The following is a 16,756-nucleotide window of genomic DNA, read 5'->3' on the forward strand; positions in this document are numbered from 1 at the left end:
CAACCTCAGCACTCACGAGGCAGAGGCAGGCAGATCTCTGTGAGTTCGAGGCCAGCCTAGTCTACAGAGTGAGTTCCAGGATAGCCAGAGCTGCTGCTACTATGACTACTACTACTACTACTACTACTACTACTACTACTACTACTACTAACACACACACACACACACACACACACACACACACACACACACACACACACACACCTGTCTCAAAAAAAAAAAGTAGCCGGGCGGTGGTGGCGCACGCCTTTAATCCCAGCACTCGGGAGGCAGAGCCAGGTGGATCGCTGTGAGTTCGAGGCCAGCCTGGGCTACCAAGTGAGCTCCAGGAAAGGCGCAAAACTACGCAGAGAAACCCTGTCTCGAAAAACCAAAAAAAAAAAAAAAAAAGTAAAATCAACAAAAGAAAGGACTTGAGGCTAGAGAGATAGCTAAGCCATTAACAGCACTAACTGCTCTTCCAGATAACCTGAATTCAGTCCCCAACATCCATATTGGCTGCTCACAACCATCTGTAACTCGAGCTTCAGAGCTCCATGGGCACCTGCACTCACGTGCACATGCACACACGCAGGCACACGTACCTACACATAATTGAAAACAGTGAAGTCTTTGAGAGAACTTGCAAGGTGACTGCATGCAGGACACTCAGTCCTGGCTCGGGCAGGCTGCCAGCGGTTAAGTTTCTAAGAAAAAAAAAATGGGACAGATTAGGTGATGTATCATTTTGATAGGAGAGTTAATGCAATTAGAATGCAGCTTAGGGCTGAGAAAATAGTACATAAAGCACAAAGAAGAAAAATTACTGATTCAGAAAAGCATAGGGCTTTCCGGATAACCCAGTGGTAAGGCCATATGCTTAGCCTGTACACGACACTAACTTTGATTCCAGCACTTAGGGGGCGGGGGGAATCAGACAAGAAAGGAAACGTCATCATACTGTGTTATATGGCTCAGCTATGATTAGTAGTTCACCAGATTAACAAAATTCATAATTGAGAAGGAGGGAGATGGGGCAGTGGTGCTGGTGGTGGGTTCACTCCTCATCTTACCTAGTGAGTTATAGGTGATGCCTAAGAATGGATAATTCAGAAGGATCAGAGGTTCGGAGATGAAAATCGTGAAAGTGGGTGCTTGCTCCTGGGAAGGAAAGAAGTGAGATCTGATGGGAGAGCTGTGGCTATGGAGCAGGCATCCTGGAGCCAACTGCCTTGCCGTGTGGTCCTGGTTTCCGACAGTACTGATCCCTTTTCTCACTGCTATGACAAAATGTCTGGTGAAAGCTGCCTCAAGAAGGAAGAGTTTCTTGTGACTCCTCGGTAACGGGTTCAGTCCATGTCTGGGGGTCATGGCAGCAGAAGAGGGGCGGCTGGTCACATGGCACCCACCGGCAGGCAGGGATGAATGCTGTCAGCTTGCCATTCAGAGTGGATCTTCCCTGCTCATCGGTGGAACAATGAATTGTCATTTGAAAACCTCAGGGTGACCCTTTGGTTTCTTGTTGCTCTCTGATTCCGAGATGTTGAGTGATCTTTTCTGAAATTATCAGTGTAGCAGTGAAGGAAGGGTCGGGTTTGCTTTAACGAAGCCTTCATAATCACACTGGAGAAGAACAAGCCCACCAGATCTCGGACTTGGTGAGGTTTGCTATTGCCAGCCAAGGCCACGCTCAAGTAACTTGTTTTTCTAGACTCTTGCCCTACTGACCCCAGAAACGGAGGCCACGAAAGATGCTTATCCGTTACCTGACATTCTGAAACTCCACTCGCCTAGTTTCGCTTGCTACTCCCAGCAACCACCAGCCATGGACCAAGAAATGGGAAACATTCGGTCCCCTTGCCCCTCCTAGCCACCCCAGGCTGTGAGTGGAGCCCAGGCTCTGGGGCCCCCGGACTGGAGCACCCCTCTGCAGGTCTTACCTCTGCTGGTGAGCCCCTTCTCTGTCCGTTTTCCTTCTTACCAACTTCACAGTTACTGTTATCCTTCTCGAGACAGGTTCTAACTTGTAGCTCACGTTGGCCCTGTAGTCACTAAGTAGCCCAGGCTGGTCTCCCACTTGGAGCAATCTTTCTGCCTCAACCTCCCATCACCATACCGGTTCATCTGGAGTATAGTTACTCAGGGTTAAATAAGCAGATATTGGAAGAACTCCTTTCTTTAAATGAGTGCTTCCAGATTTTGACGATCTGAAAGAGAAATGTACTTTATTTAATTGTGGTAAAACACATACATACAATATTTACCATCTGGGCCACTTTCAAGTATACCATATGCAATGGTGTTGGAAGGAGTCTCCCCCCACCCCCAAGGAAATGCACGCAGAAATTGGTTCAGAACTAGAAAAGCTAGTGTCTTTTTAAAATTACATTTACTTAGCTGGGTGGCGTGGCGCACGCCTTTAATCCCACAATTCGGGAGGCAGAGGCAGGCGGATCTCTGTGTGTTCAAGGTCAGCCTCCTCTACAGAGTGAGTTCCAGGACAGCCAGGGTTACACAGAGAAACCCTGTCTTGAAAAACAAAAACAAACAAACAAATTACACTTACGTATTTGGGGAGGGTGGTGCATGCACATATGCCACAGCATGCTTGTGTGTGTGTCCGAGGACAATATTGCCAGGGTCACTTCCCTCCCTCTACCACATTACCACATCCCAGGGACCAAGCCCAGGGGGTCAGGCCTGGCAGCAAGTGCCTTCACCCACTTAGCCATCAGTCCAGCTCCACCAACTAACTTGCTGTATGTTTCATAACCCAAATCAAAATACTTGCTTAGAGTTTGTCACTTTCTATTAATTTACCAAAGTAGTGTTAATACTATGCCATACATTCAAACCATTCTTTCATAGCTAAAATTAAAATCAATGACAACTATTTAAAACGTTTAAGAAACTGGCATTTCCCACCCATTTATTTTAGAGTTATTTGAACTGAAAGCCACACAGCAAGGTCCAAGCAACCGAGTTGGGTGCCCATTGTTTCCTGAGACAGACAAGATGCCACCAGTATGCACCACAGAAAATCACCACGTTCGCATCTCCAATATATTATTTTCTCTTTGAACAAAGCATTAGGCACACAGCTTCCCTGTACAATGACTAGAATTGTGCAAAACCTCCCTCTCACTGCTCTGAAAATGAACTTTTGTTTTAGGCAGATGTAGGCGAATCAGAATGCACAAAGGCCCACATTTTAAGGCTGAGAACATTCAGCTGAACGTGACAAAGGGGTTTTTCTTCCGTTAGACAGGCGACCACATGGGTTAACAGACCTGAAATCTGTCAGTTGTCTCTGTTTCCGAAGGGCCTGAACACTAGTACTTTCTGAACAGTCCTGCTCAAACAGAAGGAAGCTGAAAGATCTCCAGGACTCCCGTAGCCCATACCTGTGTGGAGGACCAGGTGCCTCCCACACCACTGCCTCCCACACCACTGTAGCACCTCGTTCCTCAAAAGGTCTGGACTGCTGTTGTCCCACAGACACAGTGGAGGGGCCGGAGACTTCTCTGGACCACTAACCAGAACTCTTACAGGAGGGGAGGCCTTACCCCCATTCTTAAAGGGACGCTGAGAAGATGCCTGGTTATTAAGGGATGCTGAGGTCCAGAGGCTCTTAGTAGAGGGAACTTCGAAGCTCTTCCCACCCAGTGCCACACGTACATTCCACGAGACTGAATTCATTCTGAATCCCAAGAGCTATCTCTGTGGAGAACCTCCCGGCCATCCAAGGGCCACTGTGTCCTCCATGGCTGTGGTTATTGGCCACGGCCCAGGAACTAGCATACCTCTGCTAGTCCAGCTTCCCTTACTCAGCACTTGCCCACTCATGAACTCTTTGAAATGAATGTGTATGAGTGAGTCTATGGCTTGTGTGTGTGTGTGGGGGGGGGGGGGGGGGGAGGCTGCATATGCCCGAAGAGATGGAGCGCTGGAGTGCTCTTAACTGCTCATCCATCTCTTCAAGCCCTGGAGAACTCCTAATGTGTGTGTGCTCTGTGTGTGTGTGTGTGTGTGTGTGTGTGTGTGCTGTGTGTGTGTATGCGAGCGCGGACTCGTGTGTGATGGTGGGGGCACTGGTCACAACATACACGTAGAGGTCAGAGTCAGCCCTTGGGTGGTCTTCCTCACCGCCGTGGAATGCTTACATTGAACTCAGGTCATCAGGCGTGCATGACAAAGTGCTTTTCCCTGCCAGGAGCTTTTTTGCTCCTGCAGCCCTGAAACTTTTTTGGAGGTAGTTTTGCTGTGGTCCCCAATCTGGCCTTCTATCCCTGAGCTCAAGTGATCCTCCTGCCTCAGCTTTCTGACTATCTGGACCTAGAGGTGTGTATTATAACACCAGGCATCATGGACTTTTATTTCTCCGTCTCCCTCTCTCTTTCTCTCTCCTGTTCTTGCTCTCTTGTTGGCTTTTTGTTTCAAATTGTTTTCCAAGACAGGGTCTCACTATGTAGGCCTGGCCGTCCTGAAACTCTCTGTAGACCAGGCTGGCCTCGAACTTAGAGATCTGCCTGCCTCTGGCTCCCTAGTGTTGGGATTAAAGGTGTGTGCCATGATGCCTGGCTGTATTCATCTCTTAAATACTGGTGGTCTTACTGTGATTAGATCACAGACCCTCTAGATGCCCTTCTCCATCCTAGAAATCAGACCACTCTCTCCTGTAGCTCTCTTTCTGGCATAGAGCTGAGAAGCCACATTGTTCTGGGGCCTCCCAGATCAGACCCTTCCCTCAAAGCGGCAACAGAAATTTGGCATCCTGTCCAGTACCTAGCTCTGCTCATAGAAGCATCATATGGACTAAGCCATGTTAAGTGGAACTTACACCAACTTCCAAAAACTTTACAAAGTCCTTTATCCCCTTTGTTCAGGGGATTTCTCTGAAGGCTGCTCTCCTTCAGATCCCCCATCATGTCAATGATTGCTTTCCTTTCAACAATATGTTTATTCTTTAAGAATTTCATACATGGGGCTGGAGGGATGGCCTGGTAGATAAGAGCACACTGACTGTTCTTCCAGAGGACCTGGGTTCAATTCCCAGCACCTGTATGATAGCTCACAACGGCCTGTAACTTCAGTTCCAGGGGACCTGACACCCTCATACAGACATACATGCAGGCAAAACACCAATGCACATAAAATAAAAGTAAATCATTTTTTTAAAAAAGAATTTCGTACATGAATACAATGTATTTTCGTCACATTCATCCTTGCTTATTCCCTGACTCCTCCAAGATCTTCCCACCCCAACTTCATTTTTTTGGTGTGTGTATGTGTGTGTGTGTGTGTTTAAACAGGGTCTTTCTACCTAGCCGGATTGTCCTGAAACTCACTATGTAGTTCAGGCTGGACTTGAACTCACTGAAATCCACCTCCCTCTGCCTTCTGGGATCAAAAGTGCTGGGACCAAAGGTGTGTGCCATCATGCTCAGCCTCTTTTTTTTTTTTTCTTCTTTTAACAACCCACAAGGTCCACTTTGTGCTCCCTACTTGTGGGTATGGGTGTGGGGCTGAGTAGGGGCCAAAGTGTAAAAGAAAAGGACCCCCTTCTCTGGAAGCCATCCTTGCCAATAGCTCCTCAGGTAGGGTGGGTACATACAAGCGTCTCTGCTTGGGAGCCCCCCCCCCATCACCTGCAATTCAGCATGCACAAAAGGCAAAAAAATGATGTTCCCACAAGCCTTGGGAACAAATGTATGGACTTTTGAAATTTTCAGAATGTAGAAAAGGTAGTGCACAGTAGGTATATAAATAACATCAGTGGGCTTGAAGAACTCCATACACATTTTGTCTTCAACATACAGTATCCACTTTAAGTGGAATTTAAAAAGACTCAAAATGGCTGGTTCCAGAGGTGCACACCTGTATATAGTTCCAGAACTTAAGAGGGGTGATCATTTGAGCATAGGATTTTTGTTTGTTTTTCAAGACAGGGTTTCTCTGTGTAACCCTGGCTGTCCTGGAACTATGTAGACCAGGCTGGGCTTGAACTCAGAGATCCGCCTGCCTCTCCATCCAGAGTGCTGGGATTAAAGGTGTGTGCCACTGCCACCAGTCATGTACTCGCTTTAAATAATGGAAATAAGCTGCTCCTCTAAAGAGCCCTTGATAATGCTCTATTCAAACACATCCCGGAACACAATCCTGGAACTCTGGGCAATGCGCCAATCCAGCCTAGACTGGTTTTGAGTGCATGCACAATAAGGCAAGCTGTCCTCAAAATGAACTCTGAGGACAAGTCCTGTTTACCATCTGTGCCTATACATTAATTGGGCATGCACTGATTAAAATCAGATGCCTTATGGGAAGGGGCATGAGCAGTAGAGACGTGGTTATATAACTTTATCTGTCAATCAAGAACCACTCAAACCGCACTTAGGAACCAAGCTTGCACTTGAAATCCATAAATGGGAGCTCCAACAATAATGGAGGCCTTGAAGACCTTCACTCACTCAGCCCACTGTCAACCTTGATAATGTATTTCTAAACTGTTCCATGGCTTCGCTTTAAATAAACTTCCTTGCTACTCTGCAATCTCTGGGCTTTTATTTCATTCTTGATTTTAAGAGGCCGTGAAGTTGGAAACCCAGCTCAGGCCCCCATGACCTGAAGCAATTGGGATCATGACCTAGCTAGAAAAAAATAGATCACTGGAGGCAGGACCTTGAAAGGCTCACATGTTTCTGGTCTGGCCAAAGCTATCTCTGCTCCCTAACCCTCTAAGATATAATCAAGTCCCCATGGTCACAGATGAAGCCACCCTGGCCGCCTTGCCTGCCTCACTGAAAACTCTACATAAAAGCTATGCCCATTCATTAAATAATAACTCCATTGCCACCACCACCCCTCAGCCTGTGGCAGTCACCATTTTGCTTTCCATCTCTAAAAGGCTGACTACTTCAAATACCTCTTATGGCTGGAACCATATCTCTCCCTTTGTGACTGGCTTGTTTCATTTAGTATGAAGTTCTCACACGCCTTTAATCCCAGCAGTCTGGAGACAGAGCCAGGCAGGTCTCTGTGAGTTCGAGGCCAGCCTGGTCTACAGAGCAAGCAAGATCCAGGACAGGCACCAAAACTACACCGAGAAACCCTGTCTCAAAACAAACAAACAAACAAAAGACCGATGAACCATCTCTCCAGCTTTTCTTTTTTTTTTAAATAAAAATTATTTTATGTGTGTGGGTTTTTTGAATGAATGTATGTCTGTGCACCCTGTGAGTGTCTGGTGCCCATGGAGGCCTGAAGAGGCATCAGATCCCTGGAACTGGGGTTATGGACGGCTGTGAGCCACTTCTTGAAACCACACAGCAAGGCATGAGATGTGACATCCCCAATGGCCACCATATTAGTTACTTTTCTGTGGCTATGACAAAATACCCTGACAACAGCAATTTGAGGGAGGAAGGGTTTGTTTGGCCCACAGTTCCACAGTACCACAGGCCATCATGGTGGGACAGCAACAGCAGTAGGAGCATGAAGTGGATGGCGATGCTGCATCAACTGTCAGGATGCAGGACCCCAGCTCTTGGGATGCTACCATCACCATTTAGGGTGGGTCTTCCCAACTCAATTTACCTAATAGAAAAAGTCACTCACAGACACACCCCCAAACTTGACATATATATCTTCCCTCACAAGCATGCCCAGAGGCTAGCCTAATCTACCTAATCCCTCACAAGGGTTCCCAGAGGCTAGCCTAATCTACATAATCCCTCATAGGTGTTCTCAGAGGCTAGCCTAATCTACATAATCCCTCACAGGGGTTCCCAGAGGCTAACCTAATCTATATAATCCATTGCAGGGGTTCTCAGAGGCTAGCCTAATCTACATAATCCCTCACAGGCATGCCCGGAAGCTAGCCTAATTTCCATAACACCTCACTAACTTGCCCAGAGGATTCTTTTCTAGACAATTCTAGCTCTTATAGTTGACAATCAGTATAATCCATGATAGCCACCCAGGAGGACATGTGATGCGACTTAAGTGTGGGAGATTTCAGGGCAGGATGGTGTGTGGTGTGATTCCAGTGCTTCAGAGTCTAAGGTAAAAGGAGCACGTGTTTGAGTCTAGCCTGAGCTACATAGTGAGACCTTGCCTCAAAAAACAAAGAAGTGTAGGAAGCATATTCCGACATTCGAAGCCATTGATGTGGCTCACATATGCCCATATTACTTATATTTGATTTGAAATAATACAAATTTCATATGCAGACATAAGTAGCATGTTTCTAATGGGGGCAGGGTTAAGACAGAATCTCACTCACCCTGTAGCCCTGGCTGGCCTGGAACGCACTATGTATACCAGGCTGGCTTCCAATTGTGGGTAATCCTCCTCCTCTCTTGCTTCCTGAGTGCTAAGATTACAGGCATGAGGTACTACCAAGGCAAACAGCATGTTTTTATGATCCTGGGGTGTGTGTGTGTGTGTGTGTGTGTGTGTGTGTGTGTGTGTGTGTGTGTGTGTGTTCTCTAAGGCTCAAACCTAGGCTTTTTGCACACTAACAACTGCTCCATCTATCATGTGTTATATTCCCTAGCACATACCTTATACCAATTCAAGTATATTTTCCATACTAAAATTAGGGCTGGTAAAGGCCCTCGCCCCCGAGTCCTACATGGCAGAGGAGAAAACCAGCTACTGAAGTTTATTCTCTGACCTTGTGCTCCCTGTGTTGTGGATGTGTCCCTACAAAACTGTAAAATGTTTAAAAATGATCTAAAATTAAGTAAGAAGACTATTGTTTTCCACATTTGCAAATCTCTTTAATATTTGCTGACCAGAAAGCTTGATTTTCATTTGCTTTTGCATGCAAAGAAACATTTCGTTTTGGCTGAAGTGTCTGGAGATGATCTACCCTAACATAGGTGGGTATGTGGATATTTTCCTCTGATCCTACGTGCAGACTGGATGCGTAGTAGTTTCTTAAAGGTGAACTGAAATGTGGATTCCACACATTCCACTTCATTAAAATCCAATGTCTATTAGTACTTTGGTCAGATCTTTTACCCAGACACAACACTGCAGTCCTTCTTAAAGGGTCTTGGGGGACTCCCAACAATCCACACTTGAACTCATTGCTTATTTATAATTGGCTTCTCCCAGTACTACCCAGTGGATAGAAGCTTTGGGGAGCGGGAATCCTGCGTCTCTGTACTTAGAACAGTATTTAGCTCATTGAGGCCCACAGCAATCATTTGTTCAGTGACTGGACACAAGAGACTCTTCGGGCGGCCTTCCTGAGTCATTCTGTCACTTTTCTGATGCTCTAGCAACAGATTCGGTCGAAACATAAGAAATCCAAGGGTCTGGCATTTAGCTCAATGTCTGATTTGAGTGCTTGCCTAGCAAGTGCAAGGCCCTGAATTCCACCTTCAGTTCTGTGAAAAAGAAACAAGAAAAGCAAAACAAACAACAATCACTGTCATAAAGACAAATTAGCTTAAAACCAACCAGTTTCAGCAGGCATAAATTTGACCTTAAGAAACAGATTTGCTAAGCCAGGCATGCAGCTTTTGCTTATAATCTCAGCCCGGGAAGGTGGAGGCAGGTGAATGGATGTGAGTTCCAGGTCAGCCTGGGCTACATTACAAAAGAAAGAAAGACATCAGGCTGAGCAAGCCATGGGGAGCAAGCCAGCAATGCAGCATTTCTCCGTGGTCTGCTTCAATTCCTCAGGTCCTGCCTGCAGGTTCCTCTCTTGAGTTCCTGCCTTGACTTCCCTCAGTGATGGGCTGTAAGCTGTGAGATGAAGTGAACCCTTTTCTCCCCAGGATGCTGTTGGTGATGCTACTCATCACAGCCATAGAAAACGAACTAGACACTAAGCAAAGCTTTGTGTAGCTTTCTCCTTTCTTGATGAACGTCCCAGAGAAAGAGTAAATAAGATGAGGGAAAAGGAACATTGTAAGAAAATAAAAGACAGGCGGGCAGTCGGTGGTGGCGCACACCTTTAATCCCAGCACCTCGGGAGGCAGAGGCAGGCGGATCTTTGTGAGCTTGAGGCCAGCCTGGTCTACAGAGTGAGATCCAGGAAAGGCACAAAGCTACACAGAGAAACCCTGTCTCAAAAAACCAAAAGAAAATAAAAGACAAAGCAAAAAAACATTACCTGGCACTTGTGGTGGTTTGAATGAGAAATGCCCCCACGCTCTCGGGCACTGGACTGTTTGGTCCTGTGGGTGGCGCTGTTTAGGGAGGTTGAGAAGGTGTGGCCTTGATGGAGAAAGCATCCCTGGAGATGAGCTTTCAGTTCGGAAAACCCCCTGCTATTTCCAGTCCATTCTTCGCTGCATGCTGATAGTAACAGATGTGAGTTCTCAGCATCCTGCTCCAACCTCCATTCCTGCTGCTTGGGACCATGCCTCCACTCCACCATCACGGATTCTTATCCTTTGGAACCGTTAGTCAAAATATACTCTCTCTTCCTTGGGTTGCCTTTGGATGGTGTGTTACCACAGCAAAGTAACCATTACGGTATCTTTCTCTCTCTCTTTTTTTCTCCAGGACTGAGGACCGAACCCAGGGCCTTGCTCTTGCTAGGCAAGCACTCTACCACTGAGCTAAATCCCCAACCCCCAGTATCTTTCAAGAATATCCATATGTTGACTTTAAAAAGCAGTCTAGACCCTTGCTACTTAAAGCACAGGTGTGATGTCAGCGGCGCTGGGATCATCTGGCTATTAGAGAAGTGATGCTATTTTATAAATATGACCACTATGGTAAGCTCCATTCCACATGCTCTTCTTCTAGAGTTTACGCCCATCCCATCAATTACTGATGTCATCACATCTTCCCTTAAATCTTGGCAGACCTTTAGGATGGCCTTGATCAGGGGCACGGCAAAAATGGCTGCCTGACTTCGGAGGTCAGGTTGAGAGGTACCACGCATTTTTACTCTCTTTGCCAGGGGGATCCTGGGTGGAACTCAGCCACCATGCTGTCGGGAAGCTTTGTGTCCACACATGGAGGAAGTGTGTGTGTTTTATGGTCAGGAGCCCCAGCTGTGGTCTCCATTGACAACCAGCACCAACAAACAACTATTCCTACCAAGCCCTGCCCAAATTTCAGGATGTGAGAAAGTAAATGACTAGTCATTTAATGACTGTTTTGGTGTGATGTGTTTGGGAGAGTTTGCTGGGCCGCAGCAGCCACCCAGAAAATCCTTCAGCCCTCATCCGCACTCTCACAAGATTGCTCCATGATACATGGGCGCATCCAACTGAGATGCATTGATTTAAAGCATAACAGTTCCTTAAGAAACTGTCCTTATAATTGATGAAAAGCTGCATAATGAGTGAAAAATCGTATTTACAGCCATTATTTCTAAAGAGACGCATGGTTGATGTCTCCTAACAGTGCTGTATCTTCTGAGTATTAAAATGTGTCCAGGTTTCAGGCCAGACTCACTGCTGGAAGGTATCTTCCTGAGAACTGGCTGGAGAAAACTGGCAGGGTGCTGGAGAAGGGGAACCAAGAGGTTTTAGAAGCTCCGACTTGGAACTGTTAGGAAGCTAAGGGCTGCGGCTGTGCGCTGGAGACCTAGTACTTACCTGTACCAAGGGCTATAATCATTTTAATAGCTGGCTCGAAGAAAGGTTTAGAAAACAAATGACGTCATGCTGCCAAGTCATAGGTGTCCAGGGACACATTGCTGCCGCCAGAGCAGACGGAGCACGGAGCCTGGCCCTGTCCCGGGGCACACTGTCCTAGCACAAAGCTCGGTGTCGATCCCGCTCTGTTGTTAGTCAGCTTTCCACTATAGAAATCAACAATGCGGATCAACATTAAAAAGCGACCCTGGGGGGCTGGAGGGATGTGTCAGCAGTTCAGAGGATCCCCACAAAGAATGGTTCTGCAGCTGCTGTCATATTACATACTTGCTTTATTCATTATCCAGGTGTTGAAATGAGTATATTCAGAAGTTTTTTGTTTTTTGTTTTTTTGGTTACAAGCAACAGAAATAGACCCTGGCTAACTTAAGGAGAAGAGGTCTTACTGGCAGCCTAACAGAGGCCCATGAGTGGGAGAAGAAAAACCAGCCTGGGGAAGGATGGGAACCAAGGAGTCCCCAGACTCTGGAAGACCTGTACCAGCCCAGCCCACATCCCCTTGCACAATGTCGCTGTTGCAATGAAGCTCCACCACGGATGGATTGCTGTCTCTAGGGTCAAAGGTCCTGGGCTGCTCTAATAGGTAGATGTAATGTCCGGAACATAAAAATGGCCCTGCTTGCAGAGGGAGAGAAATTATTCCCAAAGAAATGAGAGGAACGAGCTGGGCATGGTGGTGCACTCCTTTAATCCCAGCACTCTGGAGGTAGAGGCAGGTGGATCTCTGTGAGTTCAAGGCCAGCCTGGTCTACAGAGTGAGTTTCAGGACAGCCAGGGCTGTTACACAGAGAATCCTTGTCTCCAAAACCCAGAAATGAAAGGAACCCTGAATGTTACAAGGATGTAGGATAATGCTATGCTTCCAAGCCCTGGTCTAGATTTCACAAAGTGTGTTAAAATCATAATGTAAGCCCATTATTCTCAATACACAGAACATGGGGGTGAGTGTGAGAAAGTACAATAACACATGCACAAAGGAACATAATGAAACACATTATTTTGTCTACCAGCTTAAAAATAGTGTAAGAAACGGTATCATGCTCCTCTCCTCCGGATCACCACCATCATGGACACAAGTCACGTGCAGCCCATCAAGCTGGCTAGGGCAACCAAAGTGCTAGGTAGGACTGATTTGCAGGGACAGTACACACAGGTGCGTGTGAAATTTATGGATGACACCAACCACTCTATCATCTGAAACATCAAAGGCCTCCTTTGAGAGGTTGATGGTTGGAGTCAGAAAGAGAAGCTCAGAGGTTACACTGACCTTGCTCCTGGATATCCACCGCTTGGCCCATGGGATGACCAGCAACTGCTAAATAAAGTATTTATATTGCTTTTTTTTGTTTTCAAGAAAGAAGCGATATAAAAGCTTAAAACTCAGGTTGGAGAGATGGCTCAGCAGTTAAGAGTATTTGCATGTCTTCCAGAGGACCTGAATTCAGTTCCCATTGCCCACGTCAGGCAGCTCAAATCCACCTGTTAACTCCAACTCCAGGAAATCAGTGCTGTCTTTTGGCTTACAAGAGCACCTGCACTCACAAGCACACACACACACACACACACACACACAGAATATATATATATATATATATATATATATATATATATATATATATTTTTTTTTTTTTTTTTTTTAATGAAAATAGGCCAGGCACGGTGGCACATGCCTTTAATCCCAGCACTTGGGAGACAGAGGCAGGAGAATCTCTGTGAGTTCAAGACCAGCCAGGTCTACATAACAAGCTCCAGGACAGCCAGAGCTATATAAAGAAACCCTATCTCAAGAAAAGGGGCTGGGAGGTGAGAGAAAAGTAAGTTAGAAACCCGAACTACATAGTATATTCTATGTTTTTCTAAGATTGGGCCTCTGCTGTATTTAGTGTCTTTACAACCAACACTTCCCATCTAACAACATGATGGGTACTTCCTGCGCTGTTAGTTAGTTCTTCCTTGGCACTGTGGTTTTTAATGGAGCGACAGTATTTCTTTGTTTTCACTACTTCATGGTTTTCCTATGCTACTCTCCTCCACTTGAAGTCATCTTAGACCGGACATCTCCTTGGGGAGGGTCTTCTTGCGGTGCCCTGACATGGTGGACGGTATCACATGGCTGGACTGCAGAGGACAAAGTCACCCTTAGAACGAGCATATGAGTCAATTTAGGAAGGCGAGTCCCTGGGAACGAACCACACACACACACACACACACACACACACACACACACACACACACAAAACCAGTGCTTCCTCTCAGCCCTGCAGTGCCAGAAGCTGGGTTCCCAATGCTCAGGCTTTGGGGTGCATACGCCAGCCTAACAGGCTCTGATTTCTTTTTACTCACTTAAAAGAAACCTCAGGCCGGGGAGATGCTCTGCAGTAAAGCACTTGTGTGCAGGCATGAGGACCCGAGTTTAGATGAACACCCACGGAAAAGCTGCCTGTGTTCTTGCACACCTGTAAGTTCAGTGTTGCGGGGAGGGGAGGGGACAGGAAGATCTCCAGAGCTCGCTGCTCAGCCAATCTAGCACAACTGGGGAGGTGCAGGTCTTGGGAGAGACCTTGTCTCTAATGTAAGACGCAGTGCAATTCAAGACGGCGTCCAGCAGCAATGCTTCGAGGTTAGGAACATGAGCACACACACCACACACACACTGTACACACACACTGTACACACACACACACACACACCACTCACCATATACCACACCCCACACCCCCACACACACACCGCACATACACACAAACTGTACACCACACACCCCACACACATACACACATACCATACATCACACACACACACACACAGAACCTTTTTTTGCATATGTGTGTGTGTGTGTGTTCATATGTTGGGCACACACGTGTATGTGTGAGCCTGTGGAGGCCTGAGGTTGGTGTTGGGTGCCTTTCTTGACGGCTCTCTACCTTATCCTTTGAGGCAGGGTTTAAGCTCGCTGTTTTGGCTAGTCTGGCTAGCCATCTTACTCCAGCAATTCTCTCCTCTGCACTGGAATTGCAAATGAGCCACAACACCACCCTGCCCTTTCAGGGGTGCTGGAGATCCAAGCTCAGTCCTTCTGTGGCAAGTGTCACCCCAACCCTGGCCACTTTCTGGTGAGGCAGAACATCCCGGCAGGAATGTGTGGTGGAGCAAACTGTTCACCTCATGATGGCCAGAATGTAGAGAGAAAATTCGCCTTACAATGAAGCCCTTCCCAAACTTACTGAGCTACTATCTGTAGCAAGAATCTTAAAAGGTTTTATTAATTAAATCAAACCTGGAGCCAGGTATTGGGGTGAACGCTGGAAGATCAGAGAAGCAGAACAAGCCACAGCTATTTCACCTCACCAATTCCTCAGCTGATTTTGTTTCCTCAGACTGGATGCTTCTCAGTCTTCATCTAGAATGAATCTCAGCTGAACTGTTGCTCAAAAGCCTAAAAGCTTAACCAGCTCTAGTTCCTGGTCTTCACGCCTTATATACCTTTCTGCTTTCTGCCACCACTCTCTGGGATTAAAGGCTCACTTTCTGGGATTAAAGGCGTGTGTCACCATGCTTGGCTGAATCTTTGAACTCACAGAGATCCAGAGGGATTTCTGCCTCTGGAATGCTAGGATTAAAGGCGTGTGCTACCACTGCCTATCCTCTCTGTTTAATATTGTGGCTGTTCCATTCTCTGACCCCAGAAAAGTTTATTAGCGTGCACAATATTTCAGGGAACACGATATCACCACAACTATCCATTGAGGAAGTCAGAGCTCTCATCATCCAGTGACTTCCCAGAAGCCCAGCTTCTGACTGTCTTCAGTGGTATGTTGTCTTAGACAGGGTCACCACTGATTGCTGTGATGAAATGCCATGACCAAAAGTAACTTGGGGAGGAAAGGGCTATTTTTGGTTTATACTTCCAGATCATGGTTTGTCATCCAAGGAAGTCAGGACAGGACCCTGGAGGCAGAAGATGGTGCTGAGGCCATGGAGGGGTGCTGCTTACTGGCCTGTTCCCTATGGCTTGCTCAGCCTGCTTTCTGATAGAACCCAGGACGACCAGCGCAGGGATGGCACCATCTGCAGTGGGCTGGGCCCTCCCCCGTCAATCACAAATTAAGAAAAATGCCCTACAGCCTGATCTTCTGGAGGCATTTTCTCAGCTGAGGTTTCCTCCTTTCAGATGACTCCAGCTTGTGTCAGATTGACACAAAACTAGCCAGCACACACGTCGAATACTACACCATGTTGAACACCTCCAGACACCATCCCCAGCAGAGAAAAAAAGAACAAAACCCCAATTTTATATCTACAGATTAGAAAAGGTTCTGCTCCCTCCGGCCTTAGTCTCCATTGCGTTATTAGGTGTTGTGTGAGCATCTCTGGTCTGCTCACTGCCCTTTGGGTATATTTATGCCACTCTGTGACCTGTCTTGATCTTTTTGTGTTAAAACAGTCCTTCCCTCGAGGACTTCCTTGCCATACATAGCTGTCATTTATACTAAGCAGGCTAGTTCTCCATCATAACCATTCTCTGTCATTACCAACAGCCAGAGCACGAACCTCAGCTTTGTGATGCCAAACTGAGGTGGGGTACACGAGAGCACCCCTTTTCCCCCTTGGCACCAGGTGGACTCAGGAGATGGAGAGAACGTCATGCCAGTTCTCTTTCCTCTCCATTCACACAAGTGAGCTCTGTGCGAATGAGTACCTGTGAATTCTCCTTACTGGATTTCAGCAGATTCTAAGAACCCCATTTCCAACGTCTTGCCAGGAGCGCTGGAACCTACCAAAAGTGAAAGCCTTTCTTTCGGTTCTACATCAAGCCCGCTGCCTGTCTGGACACAGTTAAGTCTTGCAGAAGTAGCAGCATGCAGTGCTGTTCCCTGGGCTGTGTAATTAGCAGGACATGTTGCGAGCTGCCCATCGCTTGGGAAGACAGCAGTCAGCAGCAGCAGCAGTCCTGTGGTGATGGGAGGAATGGTAATTAGTTCCTAATTAAAAATTTCTAAATTATAGGGGCACTCGTGGTAGGAAAATCCCACTCGGAGTTACCTGGAAGTTAAAGATGCCATCCATCGGTGGGGCGGCTCAGTAGTTAAGAGCATTTGCTGCTCTTCCAGAGGACCCAGATTTGCTTCCCAGCACCCATGGCAGGTGGC

The sequence above is a fragment of the Peromyscus maniculatus genome, chromosome 5, assembly GCF_049852395.1.
Source record: "Peromyscus maniculatus bairdii isolate BWxNUB_F1_BW_parent chromosome 5, HU_Pman_BW_mat_3.1, whole genome shotgun sequence".
In the NCBI taxonomy this organism is placed as follows: Eukaryota; Metazoa; Chordata; class Mammalia; order Rodentia; family Cricetidae; genus Peromyscus; species Peromyscus maniculatus.